Source organism: Pimephales promelas, chromosome 12 (assembly GCF_988280905.1).
Source record: "Pimephales promelas chromosome 12, fPimPro1.hap1.1, whole genome shotgun sequence".
Lineage (NCBI taxonomy): Eukaryota > Metazoa > Chordata > Actinopteri > Cypriniformes > Leuciscidae > Pimephales > Pimephales promelas.
The window spans coordinates 15967849-15993219 of NC_142780.1; positions in this window are offsets into that span (position 1 = coordinate 15967849).

A 25371-nucleotide genomic window follows, 5' to 3' on the forward strand; every position below is an offset into this window, starting at 1 on the left:
AAAAATGGAGGCTCTAGCCCCTTCCGGAGCTGAGATATCGAAACTCAAAAATTCGGCCCGAAAAAAAAAACGACAGTGGTACCCCTTACGGTTTTTTTTTTTTGGGTGAAAAATTAAGTTTCTCCAATCTTCCCAAAACTCTGGATTCTGATAGAGGGCCATGAGACTTAGACCTGAGTGCAAAAATGGAGGCTCTAGCACCTTCCGGAGCTGAGATATCGAAACTCAAAAATTCGGCCCGAAAAAAAAACGACAGTGGTACCCCTTACGTTTTTTTTTTGGGGGGGTGAAAAATTAAGTTTCCCCAATCTTCCCAAAATTCTGGATTCTGATAGAGGGCCATGAGACTTACACCTGAGTGCAAAAATGGAGGCTCTAGCCCCTTCCAGAGCTGAGATATCGAAACTCAAAAATTCGTCCCGAAAAAAAAACGACAGTGGTACCCGTTACGTTTTTTTTTTTTGGGCGAAAAATTAAGTTTCTCCAATCTTCCCAAAACTCTGGATTCTGATAGAGGGCCATGAGACTTACACTTGAGTGCAAAAATGGAGGCTCTAGCCCCTTCCGGAGCTGAGATATCGAAACTCAAAAATTCGGCCCGAAAAAAAAACGACAGTGGTACCCCTTACGTTTTTTTTTTTTGGGCGAAAAATTAAGTTTCTCCAATCTTTCCAAAACTCTGGATTCTGATAGAGGGCCATGAGACTTAGACCTGAGTGCAAAAATGGAGGCTCTAGCCCCTTCCAAAGCTGAGATATCGAAACTCAAAAATTCGGCCCGAAAAAAACAACAACAGTGGTACCCCTTACGTTTTTTTTTTATTGGGCAAAAAATTAAGTTTCTCCAATCTTCCCAAAACTCTGGATTCTGATAGAGGGCCATGAGACTTAGACCTGAGTGCAAAAATGGAGGCTCTAGCCTCTTCCGGAGCTGAGATATCGAAACTCAAAAATTCGGCCCGAAAAAAAAAACGACAGTGGTACCCCTTACGTTTTTTTTTTTTGGGTGAAAAATTAAGTTTCTCAAATCTTCCCAAAACTCTGGATTCTGATAGAGGGCCATGAGACTTAGACCTGAGTGCAAAAATGGAGGCTCTAGCCCCTTCCGGAGCTGAGATATCGAAACTCAAAAATTCGGCCCGAAAAAAAAAAACGACAGTGGTACCCCTTACGTTTTTTTTTTTTTTTTTGGGCGAAAAATTAAGTTTCTCCAATCTTCCCAAAACTCTGGATTCTGATAGAGGGCCATGAGACTTACACCTGAGTGCAAAAATGGAGGCTCTAGCCCCTTCCAGATCTGAGATATCGAAACTCAAAAATTCGGCCCGAAAAAAAAAACGACAGTGGTACCCCTTACTTTTTTTTTTTTGGGCGAAAAATTAAGTTTCTCCAATCTTCCCAAAACTCTGGATTCTGATAGAGGGCCATGAGACTTAGACCTGAGTGCAAAAATGGAGGCTCTAGCCCCTTCCAGAGCTGAGATATCGAAACTCAAAAATTCGGCCCGAAAAAAAAAAAGACAGTGGTACCCCTTACGTTTTTTTTTTTTTGGGCGAAAAATTAAGTTTCTCCAATCTTCCCAAAACTCTGCATTCTGATAGAGGGCCATGAGACTTACACTTGAGTGCAAAAATGGAGGCTCTAGCCCCTTCCGGAGTTGAGATATCGAAACTCAAAAATTCGGCCCGAAAAAAAAACGACAGTGGTACCCCTTACGTTTTTTTTTTTTGGGCGAAAAATTAAGTTTCTCCAATCTTCCCAAAACTCTGGATTCTGATAGAGGGCCATGAGACTTAGACCTGAGTGCAAAAATGGAGGCTCTAGCCCCTTCCAAAGCTGAGATATCGAAACTCAAAAATTCGGCCCGAAAAAAAAAAAAAACGACAGTGGTACCCCTTACGTTTTTTTTTTTTGGGCGAAAAATTAAGTTTCTCCAATCTTCCCAAAACTCTGGATTCTGATAGAGGGCCATGAGACTTAGACCTGAGTGCAAAAATGGAGGCTCTAGCCCCTTCCGGAGCTGAGATATCGAAACTCAAAAATTCGGCCCGAAAAAAAAAAAACGACAGTGGTACCCCTTACGTTTTTTTTTTTTTTGGGCGAAAAATTAAGTTTCTCTAATCTTCCCAAAACTCTGGATTCTGATAGAGGGCCATGAGACTTAGACCTGAGTGCAAAAATGGAGGCTCTAGCCCCTTCCAGAGCTGAGATATCGAAACTCAAAAATTCGGCCCGAAAAAAAAAAAGACAGTGGTACCCCTTACGTTTTTTTTTTTTGGGCGAAAAATTAAGTTTCTCCAATCTTCCCAAAACTCTGCATTCTGATAGAGGGCCATGAGACTTAGACCTGAGTGCAAAAATGGAGGCTCTAGCCCCTTCCAGAGCTGAGATATCGAAACTCAAAAATTCGGCCCGAAAAAAAAAAAGACAGTGGTACCCCTTACGTTTTTTTTTTTTGGGCGAAAAATTAAGTTTCTCCAATCTTCCCAAAACTCTGCATTCTGATAGAGGGCCATGAGACTTACACTTGAGTGCAAAAATGGAGGCTCTAGCCCCTTCCGGAGTTGAGATATCGAAACTCAAAAATTCGGCCCGAAAAAAAAACGACAGTGGTACCCCTTACTTTTTTTTTATTTGGGCGAAAAATTAAGTTTCTCCAATCTTCCCAAAACTCTGGATTCTGATAGAGGGCCATGAGACTTAGACCTGAGTGCAAAAATGGAGGCTCTAGCCCCTTCCAAAGCTGAGATATCGAAACTCAAAAATTCGGCCCGAAAAAAAAAAAACGACAGTGGTACCCCTTACGTTTTTTTTTTTTGGGCGAAAAATTAAGTTTCTCCAATCTTCCCAAAACTCTGGATTCTGATAGAGGGCCATGAGACTTAGACCTGAGTGCAAAAATGGAGGCTCTAGCCCCTTCCGGAGCTGAGATATCGAAACTCAAAAATTCGGCCCGAAAAAAAAAAAACGACAGTGGTACCCCTTACGTTTTTTTTTTTTTGGGCGAAAAATTAAGTTTCTCCAATCTTCCCAAAACTCTGGATTCTGATAGAGGGCCATGAGACTTATACCTGAGTGCAAAAATGGAGGCTCTAGCCCCTTCCAGAGCTGAGATATCGAAACTCAAAAATTCGGCCCGAAAAAAAAACGACAGTGGTACCACTTACGTTTTTTTTTTGGGCGAAAAATTAAGTTTCTCCAATCTTCCCAAAACTCTGGATTCTGATAGAGGGCAATGAGACTTAGACCTGAGTGCAAAAATGGAGGCTCTAGCCCCTTCCGGAGCTGAGATATCGAAACTCAAAAATTCGGCCCGAAAAAAAAACGACAGTGGTACCCCTTACGTTTTTTTTTTTTGGGGTGAAAAATTAAGTTTCTCCAATCTTCCCAAAACTCTGGATTCTGATAGAGGGCCATGAGACTTACACCTGAGTGCAAAAATGGAGGCTCTAGCCCCTTCCAGAGCTGAGATTTAGAAACTCAAAAATTCGGCCCGAAAAAAAAACGACAGTGGTACCCCTTACGTTTTTTTTTTTTGGGGCGAAAAATTAAGTTTTTCCAATCTTCCCAAAACTCTGGATTCTGATAGAGGGCCATGAGACTTAGACCTGAGTGCAAAAATGGAGGCTCTAGCCCCTTCCAGAGCTGAGATATCGAAACTCAAAAATTCGGCCCGAAAAAAAAACGACAGTGGTACCCCTTACGGTTTTTTTTTTGGGCGAAAAATTAAGTTTCTCCAATCTTACCAAAACTCTGGATTCTGATAGAGGGCCATGAGACTTACACCTAAGTGCAAAAATGGAGGCTCTAGCCCCTTCCAGATCTGAGATATCGAAACTCAAAAATTCGGCCCGAAAAAAAAAAAACGACAGTGGTACCCCTTACGTTTTTTTTTTGGGCGAAAAATTAAGTTTCTCCAATCTTCCCAAAACTCTGGATTCTGATAGAGGGCAATGAGACTTAGACCTGAGTGCAAAAATGGAGGCTCTAGCCCCTTCCGGAGCTGAGATATCGAAACTCAAAAATTCGGCCCGAAAAAAAAACGACAGTGGTACCCCTTACGTTTTTTTTTTTTGGGGTGAAAAATTAAGTTTCTCCAATCTTCCCAAAACTCTGGATTCTGATAGAGGGCCATGAGACTTACACCTGAGTGCAAAAATGGAGGCTCTAGCCCCTTCCAGAGCTGAGATTTAGAAACTCAAAAATTCGGCCCGAAAAAAAAACGACAGTGGTACCCCTTACGTTTTTTTTTTTTGGGGCGAAAAATTAAGTTTTTCCAATCTTCCCAAAACTCTGGATTCTGATAGAGGGCCATGAGACTTAGACCTGAGTGCAAAAATGGAGGCTCTAGCCCCTTCCAGAGCTGAGATATCGAAACTCAAAAATTCGGCCCGAAAAAAAAACGACAGTGGTACCCCTTACGGTTTTTTTTTTTGGGCGAAAAATTAAGTTTCTCCAATCTTACCAAAACTCTGGATTCTGATAGAGGGCCATGAGACTTACACCTGAGTGTAAAAATGGAGGCTCTAGCCCCTTCCAGATCTGAGATATCGAAACTCAAAAATTCGGCCCGAAAAAAAAAAAACGACAGTGGTACCCCTTACGTTTTTTTTTTTTGGGCGAAAAATTAAGTTTCTCCAATCTTCCCAAAACTCTGGATTCTGATAGAGGGCCATGAGACTTACACCTGAGTGCAAAAATGGAGGCTCTAGCCCCTTCCAGAGCTGAGATATTGTAACTCAAAAATTTGGCCCGAAAAAAAAAAAATGACAGTGGTACCCCTTACGTTTTTTTTTTTTTTGGGCGAAAAATTAAGTTTCTCCAATCTTCCCAAAACTCTGGATTCTGATAGAGGGCCATGAGACTTACACCTGAGTGCAAAAATGGAGGCTCTAGCCCCTTCCGGAGCTGAGATATCGAAACTCAAAAATTCGGCCCGAAAAAAAAACGACAGTGGTACCCCTTACGTTTTTTTTTTTGGGCGAAAAATTAAGTTTCTCCAATCTTCCCAAAACTCTGGATTCTGATAGAGGGCCATGAGACTTACACCTGAGTGCAAAAATGGAGGCTCTAGCCCCTTCCGGAGCTGAGATATCGAAACTCAAAAATTCGGCCCGAAAAAAAAAACGACAGTGGTACCCCTTACGTTTTATTTTTTTTGGGTGAAAAATTAAGTTTCTCCAATCTTCCCAAAACTCTGGATTCTGATAGAGGGCCATGAGACTTAGACCTGAGTGCAAAAATGGAGGCTCTAGCCCCTTCCAGAGCTGAGATATCGAAACTCAAAAATTCGGCCCGAAAAAAAAACGACAGTGGTACCCCTTACGTTTTTTTTTTGGGCGAAAAATTAAGTTTCTCCAATCTTCCCAAAACTCTGGATTCTGATAGAGGGCCGTGAGACTTAGACCTGAGTGCAAAAATGGAGGCTCTAGCCCCTTTCAGAGCTGAGATATCAAAACTCAAAAATTCGGCCCGAAAAAAAAAACGACAGTGGTACCCCTTACGGTTTTTTTTGGGCAAAAAAAATTAAGTTTCTCCAATCTTCCCAAAACTCTGGATTCTGATAGAGGGCCATGAGACTTACACCTGAGTGCAAAAATGGAGGCTCTAGCCCCTTCCAGATCTGAGATATCGAAACTCAAAAATTCGGCCCGAAAAAAAAACGACAGTGGTACCCCTTATGTTTTTTTTTTTTGGGCGAAAAATTAAGTTTCTCCAATCTTCCCAAAACTCTGGATTCTGATAGAGGGCCATGAGACTTACACCTGAGTGCAAAAATGGAGGCTCTAGCCCCTTCCAGATCTGAGATATCGAAACTCAAAAATTCGGCCCGAAAAAAAAACGACAGTGGTACCCCTTATGTTTTTTTTTTTTTGGGCGAAAAATTAAGTTTCTCCAATCTTCCCAAAACTCTGGATTCTGATAGAGGGCCATGAGACTTACACCTGAGTGCAAAAATGGAGGCTCTAGCCCCTTCCGGAGCTGAGATATCGAAACTCAAAAATTCGGCCCGAAAAAAAAAACGACAGTGGTACCCCTTACGTTTTTTTTTTTTGGGCGAAAAATTACGTTTCTCCAATCTTCCCAAAACTCTGGATTCTGATAGAGGGCCATGAGACTTAGACCTGAGTGCAAAAATGGAGGCTCTAGCCCCTTCCGGAGCTGAGATATCGAAACTCAAAAATTCTGCCCGAAAAAAAAAACGACAGTGGTACCCCTTACGGTTTTTTTTTTTTGGGTGAAAAATTAAGTTTCTCCAATCTTCCCAAAACTCTGGATTCTGATAGAGGGCCATGAGACTTAGACCTGAGTGCAAAAATGGAGGCTCTAGCCCCTTCCGGAGCTGAGATATCGAAACTCAAAAATTCGGCCCGAAAAAAAAACGACAGTGGTACCCCTTACGTTTTTTTTTTGGGGGGGTGAAAAATTAAGTTTCTCCAATCTTCCCAAAATTCTGGATTCTGATAGAGGGCCATGAGACTTACACCTGAGTGCAAAAATGGAGGCTCTAGCCCCTTCCAGAGCTGAGATATCGAAACTCAAAAATTCGGCCCGAAAAAAAAACGACAGTGGTACCCCTTACGTTTTTTTTTTTGGGCGAAAAATTAAGTTTCTCCAATCTTCCCAAAACTCTGGATTCTGATAGAGGGCCATGAGACTTACACCTGAGTGCAAAAATGGAGGCTCTAGCCCCTTCCGGAGCTGAGATATCGAAACTCAAAAATTCGGCCCGAAAAAAAAAACGACAGTGGTACCCCTTACGTTTTATTTTTTTTGGGTGAAAAATTAAGTTTCTCCAATCTTCCCAAAACTCTGGATTCTGATAGAGGGCCATGAGACTTAGACCTGAGTGCAAAAATGGAGGCTCTAGCCCCTTCCAGAGCTGAGATATCGAAACTCAAAAATTCGGCCCGAAAAAAAAACGACAGTGGTACCCCTTACGGTTTTTTTTTGGGCAAAAAAAATTAAGTTTCTCCAATCTTCCCAAAACTCTGGATTCTGATAGAGGGCCATGAGACTTACACCTGAGTGCAAAAATGGAGGCTCTAGCCCCTTCCAGATCTGAGATATCGAAACTCAAAAATTCGGCCCGAAAAAAAAACGACAGTGGTACCCCTTATGTTTTTTTTTTTTGGGCGAAAAATTAAGTTTCTCCAATCTTCCCAAAACTCTGGATTCTGATAGAGGGCCATGAGACTTACACCTGAGTGCAAAAATGGAGGCTCTAGCCCCTTCCAGATCTGAGATATCGAAACTCAAAAATTCGGCCCGAAAAAAAAACGACAGTGGTACCCCTTATGTTTTTTTTTTTTGGGCGAAAAATTAAGTTTCTCCAATCTTCCCAAAACTCTGGATTCTGATAGAGGGCCATGAGACTTACACCTGAGTGCAAAAATGGAGGCTCTAGCCCCTTCCGGAGCTGAGATATCGAAACTCAAAAATTCGGCCCGAAAAAAAAACGACAGTGGTACCCCTTACGTTTTTTTTTTTTGGGCGAAAAATTACGTTTCTCCAATCTTCCCAAAACTCTGGATTCTGATAGAGGGCCATGAGACTTAGACCTGAGTGCAAAAATGGAGGCTCTAGCCCCTTCCGGAGCTGAGATATCGAAACTCAAAAATTCGGCCCGAAAAAAAAAACGACAGTGGTACCCCTTACGGTTTTTTTTTTTTGGGTGAAAAATTAAGTTTCTCCAATCTTCCCAAAACTCTGGATTCTGATAGAGGGCCATGAGACTTAGACCTGAGTGCAAAAATGGAGGCTCTAGCACCTTCCGGAGCTGAGATATCGAAACTCAAAAATTCGGCCCGAAAAAAAAAAGACAGTGGTACCCCTTACGTTTTTTTTTTGGGGGGGTGAAAAATTAAGTTTCTCCAATCTTCCCAAAATTCTGCATTCTGATAGAGGGCCATGAGACTTACACCTGAGTGCAAAAATGGAGGCTCTAGCCCCTTCCAGAGCTGAGATATCGAAACTCAAAAATTCGTCCCGAAAAAAAAACGACAGTGGTACCCCTTACGTTTTTTTTTTTTGGGCGAAAAATTAAGTTTCTCCAATCTTCCCAAAACTCTGGATTCTGATAGAGGGCCATGAGACTTACACTTGAGTGCAAAAATGGAGGCTCTAGCCCCTTCCGGAGCTGAGATATCGAAACTCAAAAATTCGGCCCGAAAAAAAAACGACAGTGGTACCCCTTACGTTTTTTTTTTTTGGGCGAAAAATTAAGTTTCTCCAATCTTTCCAAAACTCTGGATTCTGATAGAGGGCCATGAGACTTAGACCTGAGTGCAAAAATGGAGGCTCTAGCCCCTTCCAAAGCTGAGATATCGAAACTCAAAAATTCGGCCCGAAAAAAACAACAACAGTGGTACCCCTTACGTTTTTTTTTTTATTGGGCAAAAAATTAAGTTTCTCCAATCTTCCCAAAACTCTGGATTCTGATAGAGGGCCATGAGACTTAGACCTGAGTGCAAAAATGGAGGCTCTAGCCTCTTCCGGAGCTGAGATATCGAAACTCAAAAATTCGGCCCGAAAAAAAAAACGACAGTGGTACCCCTTACGTTTTTTTTTTTTGGGTGAAAAATTAAGTTTCTCAAATCTTCCCAAAACTCTGGATTCTGATAGAGGGCCATGAGACTTAGACCTGAGTGCAAAAATGGAGGCTCTAGCCCCTTCCGGAGCTGAGATATCGAAACTCAAAAATTCGGCCCGAAAAAAAAAAACGACAGTGGTACCCCTTACGTTTTTTTTTTTTTTTTGGGCGAAAAATTAAGTTTCTCCAATCTTCCCAAAACTCTGGATTCTGATAGAGGGCCATGAGACTTACACCTGAGTGCAAAAATGGAGGCTCTAGCCCCTTCCAGATCTGAGATATCGAAACTCAAAAATTCGGCCCGAAAAAAAAAACGACAGTGGTACCCCTTACTTTTTTTTTTTTTGGGCGAAAAATTAAGTTTCTCCAATCTTCCCAAAACTCTGGATTCTGATAGAGGGCCATGAGACTTAGACCTGAGTGCAAAAATGGAGGCTCTAGCCCCTTCCAGAGCTGAGATATCGAAACTCAAAAATTCGGCCCGAAAAAAAAAAAGACAGTGGTACCCCTTACGTTTTTTTTTTTTTGGGCGAAAAATTAAGTTTCTCCAATCTTCCCAAAACTCTGCATTCTGATAGAGGGCCATGAGACTTACACTTGAGTGCAAAAATGGAGGCTCTAGCCCCTTCCGGAGTTGAGATATCGAAACTCAAAAATTCGGCCCGAAAAAAAAACGACAGTGGTACCCCTTACGTTTTTTTTTTTTGGGCGAAAAATTAAGTTTCTCCAATCTTCCCAAAACTCTGGATTCTGATAGAGGGCCATGAGACTTAGACCTGAGTGCAAAAATGGAGGCTCTAGCCCCTTCCAAAGCTGAGATATCGAAACTCAAAAATTCGGCCCGAAAAAAAAAAAAAACGACAGTGGTACCCCTTACGTTTTTTTTTTTTTGGGCGAAAAATTAAGTTTCTCCAATCTTCCCAAAACTCTGGATTCTGATAGAGGGCCATGAGACTTAGACCTGAGTGCAAAAATGGAGGCTCTAGCCCCTTCCGGAGCTGAGATATCGAAACTCAAAAATTCGGCCCGAAAAAAAAAAAACGACAGTGGTACCCCTTACGTTTTTTTTTTTTTTGGGCGAAAAATTAAGTTTCTCCAATCTTCCCAAAACTCTGGATTCTGATAGAGGGCCATGAGACTTAGACCTGAGTGCAAAAATGGAGGCTCTAGCCCCTTCCAGAGCTGAGATATCGAAACTCAAAAATTCGGCCCGAAAAAAAAAAAGACAGTGGTACCCCTTACGTTTTTTTTTTTTGGGCGAAAAATTAAGTTTCTCCAATCTTCCCAAAACTCTGCATTCTGATAGAGGGCCATGAGACTTAGACCTGAGTGCAAAAATGGAGGCTCTAGCCCCTTCCAGAGCTGAGATATCGAAACTCAAAAATTCGGCCCGAAAAAAAAAAAGACAGTGGTACCCCTTACGTTTTTTTTTTTTGGGCGAAAAATTAAGTTTCTCCAATCTTCCCAAAACTCTGCATTCTGATAGAGGGCCATGAGACTTACACTTGAGTGCAAAAATGGAGGCTCTAGCCCCTTCCGGAGTTGAGATATCGAAACTCAAAAATTCGGCCCGAAAAAAAAACGACAGTGGTACCCCTTACGTTTTTTTTTTTTGGGCGAAAAATTAAGTTTCTCCAATCTTCCCAAAACTCTGGATTCTGATAGAGGGCCATGAGACTTAGACCTGAGTGCAAAAATGGAGGCTCTAGCCCCTTCCAAAGCTGAGATATCGAAACTCAAAAATTCGGCCCGAAAAAAAAAAAACGACAGTGGTACCCCTTACGTTTTTTTTTTTGGGCGAAAAATTAAGTTTCTCCAATCTTCCCAAAACTCTGGATTCTGATAGAGGGCCATGAGACTTAGACCTGAGTGCAAAAATGGAGGCTCTAGCCCCTTCCGGAGCTGAGATATCGAAACTCAAAAATTCGGCCCGAAAAAAAAAAAACGACAGTGGTACCCCTTACGTTTTTTTTTTTTTGGGCGAAAAATTAAGTTTCTCCAATCTTCCCAAAACTCTGGATTCTGATAGAGGGCCATGAGACTTATACCTGAGTGCAAAAATGGAGGCTCTAGCCCCTTCCAGAGCTGAGATATCGAAACTCAAAAATTCGGCCCGAAAAAAAAACGACAGTGGTACCCCTTACGTTTTTTTTTTTGGGCGAAAAATTAAGTTTCTCCAATCTTCCCAAAACTCTGGATTCTGATAGAGGGCAATGAGACTTAGACCTGAGTGCAAAAATGGAGGCTCTAGCCCCTTCCGGAGCTGAGATATCGAAACTCAAAAATTCGGCCCGAAAAAAAAACGACAGTGGTACCCCTTACGTTTTTTTTTTTTGGGGTGAAAAATTAAGTTTCTCCAATCTTCCCAAAACTCTGGATTCTGATAGAGGGCCATGAGACTTACACCTGAGTGCAAAAATGGAGGCTCTAGCCCCTTCCAGAGCTGAGATTTAGAAACTCAAAAATTCGGCCCGAAAAAAAAACGACAGTGGTACCCCTTACGTTTTTTTTTTTTGGGGCGAAAAATTAAGTTTTTCCAATCTTCCCAAAACTCTGGATTCTGATAGAGGGCCATGAGACTTAGACCTGAGTGCAAAAATGGAGGCTCTAGCCCCTTCCAGAGCTGAGATATCGAAACTCAAAAATTCGGCCCGAAAAAAAAACGACAGTGGTACCCCTTACGGTTTTTTTTTTGGGCGAAAAATTAAGTTTCTCCAATCTTACCAAAACTCTGGATACTGATAGAGGGCCATGAGACTTACACCTGAGTGCAAAAATGGAGGCTCTAGCCCCTTCCAGATCTGAGATATCGAAACTCAAAAATTCGGCCCGAAAAAAAAAAAACGACAGTGGTACCCCTTACGTTTTTTTTTTGGGCGAAAAATTAAGTTTCTCCAATCTTCCCAAAACTCTGGATTCTGATAGAGGGCAATGAGACTTAGACCTGAGTGCAAAAATGGAGGCTCTAGCCCCTTCCGGAGCTGAGATATCGAAACTCAAAAATTCGGCCCGAAAAAAAAACGACAGTGGTACCCCTTACGTTTTTTTTTTTTGGGGTGAAAAATTAAGTTTCTCCAATCTTCCCAAAACTCTGGATTCTGATAGAGGGCCATGAGACTTACACCTGAGTGCAAAAATGGAGGCTCTAGCCCCTTCCAGAGCTGAGATTTAGAAACTCAAAAATTCGGCCCGAAAAAAAAACGACAGTGGTACCCCTTACGTTTTTTTTTTTTGGGGCGAAAAATTAAGTTTTTCCAATCTTCCCAAAACTCTGGATTCTGATAGAGGGCCATGAGACTTAGACCTGAGTGCAAAAATGGAGGCTCTAGCCCCTTCCAGAGCTGAGATATCGAAACTCAAAAATTCGGCCCGAAAAAAAAACGACAGTGGTACCCCTTACGGTTTTTTTTTTTGGGCGAAAAATTAAGTTTCTCCAATCTTACCAAAACTCTGGATTCTGATAGAGGGCCATGAGACTTACACCTGAGTGCAAAAATGGAGGCTCTAGCCCCTTCCAGATCTGAGATATCGAAACTCAAAAATTCGGCCCGAAAAAAAAAAACGACAGTGGTACCCCTTACGTTTTTTTTTTTTGGGCGAAAAATTAAGTTTCTCCAATCTTCCCAAAACTCTGGATTCTGATAGAGGGCCATGAGACTTACACCTGAGTGCAAAAATGGAGGCTCTAGCCCCTTCCAGAGCTGAGATATTGTAACTCAAAAATTTGGCCCGAAAAAAAAAAAATGACAGTGGTACCCCTTACGTTTTTTTTTTTTTTTGGGCGAAAAATTAAGTTTCTCCAATCTTCCCAAAACTCTGGATTCTGATAGAGGGCCATGAGACTTACACCTGAGTGCAAAAATGGAGGCTCTAGCCTCTTCCGGAGCTGAGATATCGAAACTCAAAAATTCGGCCCGAAAAAAAAAACGACAGTGGTACCCCTTACGTTTTTTTTTTTTGGGTGAAAAATTAAGTTTCTCAAATCTTCCCAAAACTCTGGATTCTGATAGAGGGCCATGAGACTTAGACCTGAGTGCAAAAATGGAGGCTCTAGCCCCTTCCGGAGCTGAGATATCGAAACTCAAAAATTCGGCCCGAAAAAAAAAAAACGACAGTGGTACCCCTTACGTTTTTTTTTTTTTTTTTGGGTGAAAAATTAAGTTTCTCCAATCTTCCCAAAACTCTGGATTCTGATAGAGGGCCATGAGACTTACACCTGAGTGCAAAAATGGAGGCTCTAGCCCCTTCCAGATCTGAGATATCGAAACTCAAAAATTCGGCCCGAAAAAAAAAACGACAGTGGTACCCCTTACTTTTTTTTTTTTTGGGCGAAAAATTAAGTTTCTCCAATCTTCCCAAAACTCTGGATTCTGATAGAGGGCCATGAGACTTAGACCTGAGTGCAAAAATGGAGGCTCTAGCCCCTTCCAGAGCTGAGATATCGAAACTCAAAAATTCGGCCCGAAAAAAAAAAAGACAGTGGTACCCCTTACGTTTTTTTTTTTTTTGGGCGAAAAATTAAGTTTCTCCAATCTTCCCAAAACTCTGCATTCTGATAGAGGGCCATGAGACTTACACTTGAGTGCAAAAATGGAGGCTCTAGCCCCTTCCGGAGTTGAGATATCGAAACTCAAAAATTCGGCCCGAAAAAAAAACGACAGTGGTACCCCTTACGTTTTTTTTTTTTGGGCGAAAAATTAAGTTTCTCCAATCTTCCCAAAACTCTGGATTCTGATAGAGGGCCATGAGACTTAGACCTGAGTGCAAAAATGGAGGCTCTAGCCCCTTCCAAAGCTGAGATATCGAAACTCAAAAATTCGGCCCGAAAAAAAAAAAAACGACAGTGGTACCCCTTACGTTTTTTTTTTTTTGGGCGAAAAATTAAGTTTCTCCAATCTTCCCAAAACTCTGGATTCTGATAGAGGGCCATGAGACTTAGACCTGAGTGCAAAAATGGAGGCTCTAGCCCCTTCCGGAGCTGAGATATCGAAACTCAAAAATTCGGCCCGAAAAAAAAAAAACGACAGTGGTACCCCTTACGTTTTTTTTTTTTTTGGGCGAAAAATTAAGTTTCTCCAATCTTCCCAAAACTCTGGATTCTGATAGAGGGCCATGAGACTTAGACCTGAGTGCAAAAATGGAGGCTCTAGCCCCTTCCAGAGCTGAGATATCGAAACTCAAAAATTCGGCCCGAAAAAAAAAAAGACAGTGGTACCCCTTACGTTTTTTTTTTTTGGGCGAAAAATTAAGTTTCTCCAATCTTCCCAAAACTCTGCATTCTGATAGAGGGCCATGAGACTTAGACCTGAGTGCAAAAATGGAGGCTCTAGCCCCTTCCAGAGCTGAGATATCGAAACTCAAAAATTCGGCCCGAAAAAAAAAAAGACAGTGGTACCCCTTACGTTTTTTTTTTTTGGGCGAAAAATTAAGTTTCTCCAATCTTCCCAAAACTCTGCATTCTGATAGAGGGCCATGAGACTTACACTTGAGTGCAAAAATGGAGGCTCTAGCCCCTTCCGGAGTTGAGATATCGAAACTCAAAAATTCGGCCCGAAAAAAAAACGACAGTGGTACCCCTTACGTTTTTTTTTTTTGGGCGAAAAATTAAGTTTCTCCAATCTTCCCAAAACTCTGGATTCTGATAGAGGGCCATGAGACTTAGACCTGAGTGCAAAAATGGAGGCTCTAGCCCCTTCCAAAGCTGAGATATCGAAACTCAAAAATTCGGCCCGAAAAAAAAAAAAACGACAGTGGTACCCCTTACGTTTTTTTTTTTTTGGGCGAAAAATTAAGTTTCTCCAATCTTCCCAAAACTCTGGATTCTGATAGAGGGCCATGAGACTTAGACCTGAGTGCAAAAATGGAGGCTCTAGCCCCTTCCGGAGCTGAGATATCGAAACTCAAAAATTCGGCCCGAAAAAAAAAAAACGACAGTGGTACCCCTTACGTTTTTTTTTTTTTTGGGCGAAAAATTAAGTTTCTCCAATCTTCCCAAAACTCTGGATTCTGATAGAGGGCCATGAGACTTATACCTGAGTGCAAAAATGGAGGCTCTAGCCCCTTCCAGAGCTGAGATATCGAAACTCAAAAATTCGGCCCGAAAAAAAAACGACAGTGGTACCCCTTACGTTTTTTTTTTGGGCGAAAAATTAAGTTTCTCCAATCTTCCCAAAACTCTGGATTCTGATAGAGGGCAATGAGACTTAGACCTGAGTGCAAAAATGGAGGCTCTAGCCCCTTCCGGAGCTGAGATATCGAAACTCAAAAATTCGGCCCGAAAAAAAAACTACAGTGGTACCCCTTACGTTTTTTTTTTTTGGGGTGAAAAATTAAGTTTCTCCAATCTTCCCAAAACTCTGGATTCTGATAGAGGGCCATGAGACTTACACCTGAGTGCAAAAATGGAGGCTCTAGCCCCTTCCAGAGCTGAGATTTAGAAACTCAAAAATTCGGCCCGAAAAAAAAACGACAGTGGTACCCCTTACGTTTTTTTTTTTTGGGGCGAAAAATTAAGTTTTTCCAATCTTCCCAAAACTCTGGATTCTGATAGAGGGCCATGAGACTTAGACCTGAGTGCAAAAATGGAGGCTCTAGCCCCTTCCAGAGCTGAGATATCGAAACTCAAAAATTCGGCCCGAAAAAAAAACGACAGTGGTACCCCTTACGGTTTTTTTTTTGGGCGAAAAATTAAGTTTCTCCAATCTTACCAAAACTCTGGATTCTGATAGAGGGCCATGAGACTTACACCTGAGTGCAAAAATGGAGGCTCTAGCCCCTTCCAGATCTGAGATATCGAAACTCAAAAATTCGGCCCGAAAAAAAAAAACGACAGTGGTACCCCTTACGTTTTTTTTTTGGGCGAAAAATTAAGTTTCTCCAATCTTCCCAAAACTCTGGATTCTGATAGAGGGCAATGAGACTTAGACCTGAGTGCAAAAATGGAGGCTCTAGCCCCTTCCGGAGCTGAGATATCGAAACTCAAAAATTCGGCCCGAAAAAAAAACGACAGTGGTACCCCTTACGTTTTTTTTTTTTGGGGTGAAAAATTAAGTTTCTCCAATCTTCCCAAAACTCTGGATTCTGATAGAGGGCCATGAGACTTACACCTGAGTGCAAAAATGGAGGCTCTAGCCCCTTCCAGAGCTGAGATTTAGAAACTCAAAAATTCGGCCCGAAAAAAAAACGACAGTGGTACCCCTTACGTTTTTTTTTTTTGGGGCGAAAAATTAAGTTTTTCCAATCTTCCCAAAACTCTGGATTCTGATAGAGGGCCATGAGACTTAGACCTGAGTGCAAAAATGGAGGCTCTAGCCCCTTCCAGAGCTGAGATATCGAAACTCAAAAATTCGGCCCGAAAAAAAAACGACAGTGGTACCCCTTACGGTTTTTTTTTTTGGGCGAAAAATTAAGTTTCTCCAATCTTACCAAAACTCTGGATTCTGATAGAGGGCCATGAGACTTACACCTGAGTGCAAAAATGGAGGCTCTAGCCCCTTCCAGATCTGAGATATCGAAACTCAAAAATTCGGCCCGAAAAAAAAAACGACAGTGGTACCCCTTACGTTTTTTTTTTTTTTTTGGGCGAAAAATTAAGTTTCTCCAATCTTCCCAAAACTCTGGATTCTGATAGAGGGCCATGAGACTTACACCTGAGTGCAAAAATGGAGGCTCTAGTCCCTTCCAGAGTTGAGATATCGAAACTCAAAAATTCGGCCCGAAAAAAAAAACGACAGTGGTACCCCTTACGTTTTTTTTTTTTTGGGCGAAAAATTAAGTTTCTCCAATCTTCCCAAAACTCTGAATTCTGATAGAGGGCAATGAGACTTAGACCTGAGTGCAAAAATGGAGGCTCTAGCCCCTTCCGGAGCTGAGATATCGAAACTCAAAAATTCGGCCCGAAAAAAAAAAAACGACTGTGGTACCCCTTACGTTTTTTTTTTTTTGGGTGAAAAATTAAGTTTCTCCAATCTTCCCAAAACTCTGGATTCTGATAGAGGGCCATGAGACTTACACCTGAGTGCAAAAATGGAGGCTCTAGCCCCTTCCAGATCTGAGATATCGAAACTCAAAAATTCGGCCCGAAAAAAAAAACGACAGTGGTACCCCTTACGGTTTTTTTTTGGGCGAAAAATTAAGTTTCTCCAATCTTCCCAAAACTCTGGATTCTGATAGAGGGCCATGAGACTTACACCTGAGTGCAAAAATGGAGGCTCTAGCCCCTTCCAGATCTGAGATATCGAAACTCAAAAATTCGGCCCGAAAAAAAAACGACAGTGGTACCCCTTACGTTTTTTTTTTTGGGCGAAAAATTAAGTTTCTCCAATCTTCCCAAAACTCTGGATTCTGATAGAGGGCCATGAGACTTACACCTGAGTGCAAAAATGGAGGCTCTAGCCCCTTCCAGAGCTGAGATATTGTAACTCAAAAATTTGGCCGGAAAAAAAAAAATGACAGTGGTACCCCTTACGTTTTTTGTTTTTTTTGGGCGAAAAATTAAGTTTCTCCAATCTTCCCAAAACTCTGGATTCTGATAGAGGGCCATGAGACTTACACCTGAGTGCAAAAATGGAGGCTCTAGCCCCTTCCAGAGTTGAGATATCGAAACTCAAAAATTCGGCCCGAAAAAAAAACAACAGTGGTACCCCTTACGTTTTTTTTTTTGGGCGAAAAATTAAGTTTCTCCAATCTTCCCAAAACTCTGGATTCTGATAGAGGGCCATGAGACTTAGACCTGAGTGCAAAAATGGAGGCTCTAGCCCCTTCCGGAGCTGAGATATCGAAACTCAAAAATTCGGCCCGAAAAAAAAACGACAGTGGTACCCCTTACGTTTTTTTTTTTGGGCGAAAAATTAAGTTTCTCCAATCTTCCCAAAACTCTGGATTCTGATAGAGGGCCATGAGACTTACACCTGAGTGCAAAAATTGAGGCTCTAGCCCCTTCCGGAGCTGAGACATCGAAACTCAAAAATTCGGCCCGAAAAAAAAACGACAGTGGTACCCCTTACGTTTTATTTTTTTTGGGTGAAAAATTAAGTTTCTCCAATCTTCCCAAAACTCTGGATTCTGATAGAGGGCCATGAGACTTAGACCTGAGTGCAAAAATGGAGGCTCTAGCCCCTTCCAGAGCTGAGATATCGAAACTCAAAAATTCGGCCCGAAAAAAAAACGACAGTGGTACCCCTTACGTTTTTTTTTTGGGCGAAAAATTAAGTTTCTCCAATCTTCCCAAAACTCTGGATTCTGATAGAGGGCCGTGAGACTTAGACCTGAGTGCAAAAATGGAGGCTCTAGCCCCTTTCAGAGCTGAGATATCAAAACTCAAAAATTCGGCCCGAAAAAAAAACGACAGTGGTACCCCTTACGGTTTTTTTTTTGGGCGAAAAATTAAGTTTCTCCAATCTTCCCAAAACTCTGGATTCTGATAGAGGGCCATGAGACTTACACCTGAGTGCAAAAATGGAGGCTCTAGCCCCTTCCAGATCTGAGATATCGAAACTCAAAAATTCGGCCCGAAAAAAAAACGACAGTGGTACCCCTTATGTTTTTTTTTTTTGGGCGAAAAATTAAGTTTCTCCAATCTTCCCAAAACTCTGGATTCTGATTGAGGGCCATGAGACTTACACCTGAGTGCAAAAATGGAGGCTCTAGCCCCTTCCAAAGCTGAGATATCGAAACTCAAAAATTCGGCCCGAAAAAAAAACGACAGTGGTACCCCTTACGTTTTTTTTTTTTGGGGCGAAAAATTACGTTTCTCCAATCTTCCCAAAACTCTGGATTCTGATAGAGGGCCATGAGACTTAGACCTGAGTGCAAAAATGGAGGCTCTAGCCCCTTCCGGAGCTGAGATATCGAAACTCAAAAATTCGGCCCGAAAAAAAAAAACGACAGTGGTACCCCTTACGTTTTTTTTTTTTGGGTGAAAAATTAAGTTTCTCCAATCTTCCCAAAACTCTGGATTCTGATAGAGGGCCATGAGACTTAGACCTGAGTGCAAAAATGGAGGCTCTAGCCCCTTCCGGAGCTGAGATATCGAAACTCAAAAATTCGGCCCGAAAAAAAAAAAACGACAGTGGTACCCCTTACGTTTTTTTTTTTGGGCGAAAAATTAAGTTTCTTCAATCTTCCCAAAACTCTGGATTCTGATAGAGGGCCATGAGACTTACACCTGAGTGCAAAAATGGAGGCTCTAGCCCCTTCCAGATCTGAGATATCGAAACTCAAAAATTCGTCCCGAAAAAAAAAACGACAGTGGTACCCCTTACGTTTTTTTTTTTTTGGGCGAAAAATTAAGTTTCTCCAATCTTCCCAAAACTCTGGATTCTGACAGAGGGCCATGAGACTTAGACCTGAGTGCAAAAATGGAGGCTCTAGCCCCTTCCAGAGCTGAGATATCGAAACTCAAAAATTCGGCCCGAAAAAAAAAAGACAGTGGTACCCCTTACGTTTTTTTTTTTTTGGGCGAAAAATTAAGTTTCTCCAATCTTCCCAAAACTCTGCATTCTGATAGAGGGCCATGAGACTTACACTTGAGTGCAAAAATGGAGGCTCTAGCCCCTTCCGGAGTTGAGATATCGAAACTCAAAAATTCGGCCCGAAAAAAAAACGACAGTGGTACCCCTTACGTTTTTTTTTTTTGGGCGAAAAATTAAGTTTCTCCAATCTTCCCAAAACTCTGGATTCTGATAGAGGGCCATGAGACTTAGACCTGAGTGCAAAAATGGAGGCTCTAGCCCCTTCCAAAGCTGAGATATCGAAACTCAAAAATTCGGCCCGAAAAAAAAAAAAACGACAGTGGTACCCCTTACGTTTTTTTTTTTTTTTTGGGGCGAAAAATTAAGTTTCTCCAATCTTCCCAAAACTCTGGATTCTGATAGAGGGCCATGAGACTTAGACCTGAGTGCAAAAATGGAGGCTCTAGCCCTTTCCGGAGCTGAGATATCGAAACTCAAAAATTCGGCCCGAAAAAAAAAAACGACAGTGGTACCCCTTACTTTTTTTTTTTTTTTGGGCGAAAAATTAAGTTTCTCCAATCTTCCCAAAACTCTGGATTCTGATAGAGGGCCATGAGACTTACACCTGAGTGCAAAAATGGAGGCTCTAGCCCCTTCCAGAGCTGAGATATCGAAACTCAAAAATTCGTCCCGAAAAAAAAAACGACAGTGGTACCCCTTACGTTTTTTTTTTTTGGGCGAAAAATTAAGTTTCTCCAATCTTCCCAAAACTCTGGATTCTGATAGAGGGCCATGAGACTTAGACCTGAGTGCAAAAATGGAGGCTCTAGCCCCTTCCAGAGCTGAGATATCGAAACTCAAAAATTCGGCCCGAAAAAAAAAAAGACAGTGGTACCCCTTACGTTTTTTTTTTTTTTGGGCGAAAAATTAAGTTTCTCCAATCTTCCCAAAACTCTGCATTCTGATAGAGGGCCATGAGACTTACACTTGAGTGCAAAAATGGAGGCTCTAGCCCCTTCCGGAGTTGAGATATCGAAACTCAAAAATTCGGCCCGAAAAAAAAACGACAGTGGTACCCCTTACGTTTTTTTTTTTGGGGCGAAAAATTAAGTTTCTCCAATCTTCCCAAAACTCTGGATTCTGATAGAGGGCCATGAGACTTAGACCTGAGTGCAAAAATGGAGGCTCTAGCCCCTTCCAAAGCTGAGATATCGAAACTCAAAAATTCGGCCCGAAAAAAAAAAAAACGACAGTGGTACCCCTTACGTTTTTTTTTTTTTGGGCGAAAAATTAAGTTTCTCCAATCTTCCCAAAACTCTGGATTCTGATAGAGGGCCATGAGACTTAGACCTGAGTGCAAAAATGGAGGCTCTAGCCCTTTCCGGAGCTGAGATATCGAAACTCAAAAATTCGGCCCGGAAAAAAAAACGACAGTGGTACCCCTTACGGTTTTTTTTTTTGGGCGAAAAATTAAGTTTCTCCAATCTTCCCAAAACTCTGGATTCTGATAGAGGGCCATGAGACTTAGACCTGAGTGCAAAAATGGAGGCTCTAGCCCCTTCCGGAGCTGAGATATCGAAACTCAAAAATTCGGCCCGAAAAAATAAACGACAGTGGTACCCCTTACGTTTTTTTTTTTTGGGCGAAAAATTAAGTTTCTCCAATCTTCCCAAAACTCTGGATTCTGATAGAGGGCCATGAGACTTACACCTGAGTGCAAAAATGGAGGCTCTAGCCCCTTCCAGAGCTGAGATATCGAAACTCAAAAATTCGGCCCGAAAAAAAAACGACAGTGGTACCCCTTACGTTTTTTTTTTGGGCGAAAAATTAAGTTTCTCCAATCTTCCCAAAACTCTGGATTCTGATAGAGGGCAATGAGACTTAGACCTGAGTGCAAAAATGGAGGCTCTAGCCCCTTCCGGAGCTGAGATATCGAAACTCAAAAATTCGGCCCGAAAAAAAAAAAACGACAGTGGTACCCCTTACGTTTTTTTTTTTGGGCGAAAAATTAAGTTTCTCCAATCTTCCCAAAACTCTGGATTCTGATAGAGGGCCATGAGACTTACACCTGAGTGCAAAAATGGAGGCTCTGGCCCCTTCCAGAGCTGAGATATCGAATCTTAAAAATTCGGCCCGAAAAAAAACGACAGTGGTACCCCTTACGTTTTTTTTTTGGGCGAAAAATTAAGTTTCTCCAATCTTCCCAAAACTCTGGATTCTGATAGAGGGCAATGAGACTTAGACCTGAGTGCAAAAATGGAGGCTCTAGCCCCTTCCGGAGCTGAGATATCGAAACTCAAAAATTCGGCCCGAAAAAAAAACGACAGTGGTACCCCTTATGTTTTTTTTTTTTTGGGTGAAAAATTAAGTTTCTCCAATCTTCCCAAAACTCTGGATTCTGATAGAGGGCCATGAGACTTACACCTGAGTGCAAAAATGGAGGCTGTAGCCTCTTCCGGAGCTGAGATATCGAAACTCAAAAATTCGGCCCGAAAAAAAAACGACAGTGGTACCCCTTACGTTTTTTTTTTTTTTGGGCGAAAAAATAAGTTTCTCCAATCTTCCCAAAACTCTGGATTCTGATAGAGGGCCATGAGACTTAGACCTGAGTGCAAAAATGGAGGCTCTAGCCCCTTCCAGAGCTGAGATATCGAAACTCAAAAATTCGGCCCGAAAAAAAAAACGACAGTGGTACCCCTTACGTTTTTTTTTTTTGGGCGAAAAATTAAGTTTCTCCAATCTTCCCAAAACTCTGGATTCTGATAGAGGGCCATGAGACTTACACCTGAGTGCAAAAATGGAGGCTCTAGCCCCTTCCAGAGCTGAGATATCGAAACTCAAAAATTCGGCCCGAAAAAAAAACGACAGTGGTACCCCTTACGTTTTTTTTTTGGGCGAAAAATTAAGTTTCTCCAATCTTCCCAAAACTCTGGATTCTGATAGAGGGCCATGAAACTTACACCTGAGTGCAAAAATGGAGGCTCTAGCCCCTTCCAGATCTGAGATATCGAAACTCAAAAATTCGGCCCGAAAAAAAAAACGACAGTGGTACCCCTTACGTTTTGTTTTTTTTTGGGCGAAAAATTAAGTTTCTCCAATCGTCCCAAAACTCTGGATTCTGATAGAGGGCCATGAGACTTAGACCTGAGTGCAAAAATGGAGGCTCTAGCCCCTTCCAGAGCTGAGATTTAGAAACTCAAAAATTCGGCCCGAAAAAAAAACGACAGTGGTACCCCTTACGTTTTTTTTTTTTGGGGTGAAAAATTAAGTTTCTCCAATCTTCCCAAAACTCTGGATTCTGATAGAGGGCCATGAGACTTACACCTGAGTGCAAAAATGGAGGCTCTAGCCCCTTCCAGAGCTGAGATTTAGAAACTCAAAAATTCGGCCCGAAAAAAAAACGACAGTGGTACCCCTTACGTTTTTTTTTTTTGGGGCGAAAAATTAAGTTTTTCCAATCTTCCCAAAACTCTGGATTCTGATAGAGGGCCATGAGACTTAGACCTGAGTGCAAAAATGGAGGCTCTAGCCCCTTCCAGAGCTGAGATATCGAAACTCAAAAATTCGGCCCGAAAAAAAAAACGACAGTGGTACCCCTTACGGTTTTTTTTTTGGGCGAAAAATTAAGTTTCTCCAATCTTACCAAAACTCTGGATTCTGATAGAGGGCCATGAGACTTACACCTGAGTGCAAAAATGGAGGCTCTAGCCCCTTCCAGATCTGAGATATCGAAACTCAAAAATTCGGCCCGAAAAAAAAAACGACAGTGGTACCCCTTACGTTTTTTTTTTGGGCGAAAAATTAAGTTTCTCCAATCGTCCCAAAACTCTGGATTCTGATAGAGGGCCATGAGACTTACACCTGAGTGCAAAAATGGAGGCTCTAGCCCCTTCCAGAGCTGAGATATTGTAACTCAAAAATTTGGCCCGAAAAAAAAAAAATGACAGTGGTACCCCTTACGTTTTTTTTTTTTTTTTGGGCGAAAAATTAAGTTTCTCCAATCTTCCCAAAACTCTGGATTCTGATAGAGGGCCATGAGACTTACACCTGAGTGCAAAAATGGAGGCTCTAGCCCCTTCCGGAGCTGAGATATCGAAACTCAAAAATTCGGCCCGAAAAAAAAAACGACAGTGGTACCCCTTACGTTTTTTTTTTTTGGGCGAAAAATTAAGTTTCTCCAATGTTCCCAAAACTCTGGATTCTGATAGAGGGCCATGAGACTTACACCTGAGTGCAAAAATGGAGGCTCTAGCCCCTTCCAGAGCGGAGATATCGAAACTCAAAAATTCGGCCCGAAAAAAAAAAACGACAGTGGTACCCCTTACGTTTTTTTTTTTTTTTTTTTGGGCGAAAAATTAAGTTTCTCCAATCTTCCCAAAACTCTGGATTCTGATAGAGGGCCATGAGACTTACACCTGAGTGCAAAAAATGGAGGCTCTAGCCCCTTCCAGAGCTGAGATATCGAAACTCAAAAATTCGTCCCGAAAAAAAAAACGACAGTGGTACCCCTTACGTTTTTTTTTTTTGGGCGAAAAATTAAGTTTCTCCAATCTTCCCAAAACTCTGGATTCTGATAGAGGGCCATGAGACTTAGACCTGAGTGCAAAAATGGAGGCTCTAGCCCCTTCCGGAGCTGAGATATCGAAACTCAAAAATTCGGCCCGAAAAAAAAAAACGACAGTGGTACCCCTTACGTTTTTTTTTTTTGGGTGAAAAATTAAGTTTCTCCAATCTTCCCAAAACTCTGGATTCTGATAGAGGGCCATGAGACTTAGACCTGAGTGCAAAAATGGAGGCTCTAGCCCCTTCCGGAGCTGAGATATCGAAACTCAAAAATTCGGCCCGAAAAAAAAAAAAAAACGACAGTGGTACCCCTTACGTTTTTTTTTTTGGGGCGAAAAATTAAGTTTCTTCAATCTTCCCAAAACTCTGGATTCTGATAGAGGGCCATGAGACTTACACCTGAGTGCAAAAATGGAGGCTCTAGCCCCTTCCAGAGCTGAGATATCGAAACTCAAAAATTCGGCCCGAAAAAAAAAACGACAGTGGTACCCCTTACGTTTTTTTTTTTGGGCGAAAAATTAAGTTTCTCCAATCTTCCCAAAACTCTGGATTCTGATAGAGGGCCATGAGACTTAGACCTGAGTGCGAAAAAGGAGGCTCTAGCCCCTTCCGGAGCTGAGATATCGAAACTCAAAAATTCGGCCCGAAAAAAAAACGACAGTGGTACCCCTTACGGTTTTTTTTTTTGGGCGAAAAATTAAGTTTCTCCAATCTTCCCAAAACTCTGGATTCTGATAGAGGGCCATGAGACTTACACCTGAGTGCAAAAATGGAGGCTCTAGCCCCTTCCAGATCTGAGATATCGAAACTCAAAAATTCGGCCCGAAAAAAAAAACGACAGTGGTACCCCTTACGTTTTTTTTTTGGGCGAAAAATTAAGTTTCTCCAATCTTACCAAAACTCTGGATTCTGATAGAGGGCCATGAGACTTACACCTGAGTGCAAAAATGGAGGCTCTAGCCCCTTCCAGATCTGAGATATCGAAACTCAAAAATTCGGCCCGAAAAAAAAAACGACAGTGGTACCCCTTACGTTTTTTTTTTGGGCGAAAAAATAAGTTTCTCCAATCTTCCCAAAACTCTGGATTCTGATAGAGGGCCATGAGACTTAGACCTGAGTGCAAAAATGGAGGCTCTAGCCCCTTCCGGAGTTGAGATATCGAAACTCAAAAATTCGGCCCGAAAAAAAAACGACAGTGGTACCCCTTACGTTTTTTTTTTTTGGGCGAAAAATTAAGTTTCTCCAATCTTCCCAAAACTCTGGATTCTGATAGAGGGCCATGAGACTTAGACCTGAGTGCAAAAATGGAGGCTCTAGCCCCTTCCAAAGCTGAGATATCGAAACTCAAAAATTCGGCCCGAAAAAAAAAAAAAACGACAGTGGTACCCCTTACGTTTTTTTTTTTTTGGGCGAAAAATTAAGTTTCTCCAATCTTCCCAAAACTCTGGATTCTGATAGAGGGCCATGAGACTTAGACCTGAGTGCAAAAATGGAGGCTCTAGCCCCTTCCGGAGCTGAGATATCGAAACTCAAAAATTCGGCCCGAAAAAAAAAAAAACGACAGTGGTACCCCTTACGTTTTTTTTTTTTTTGGGCGAAAAATTAAGTTTCTCCAATCTTCCCAAAACTCTGGATTCTGATAGAGGGCCATGAGACTTAGACCTGAGTGCAAAAATGGAGGCTCTAGCCCCTTCCAGAGCTGAGATATCGAAACTCAAAAATTCGGCCCGAAAAAAAAAAAGACAGTGGTACCCCTTACGTTTTT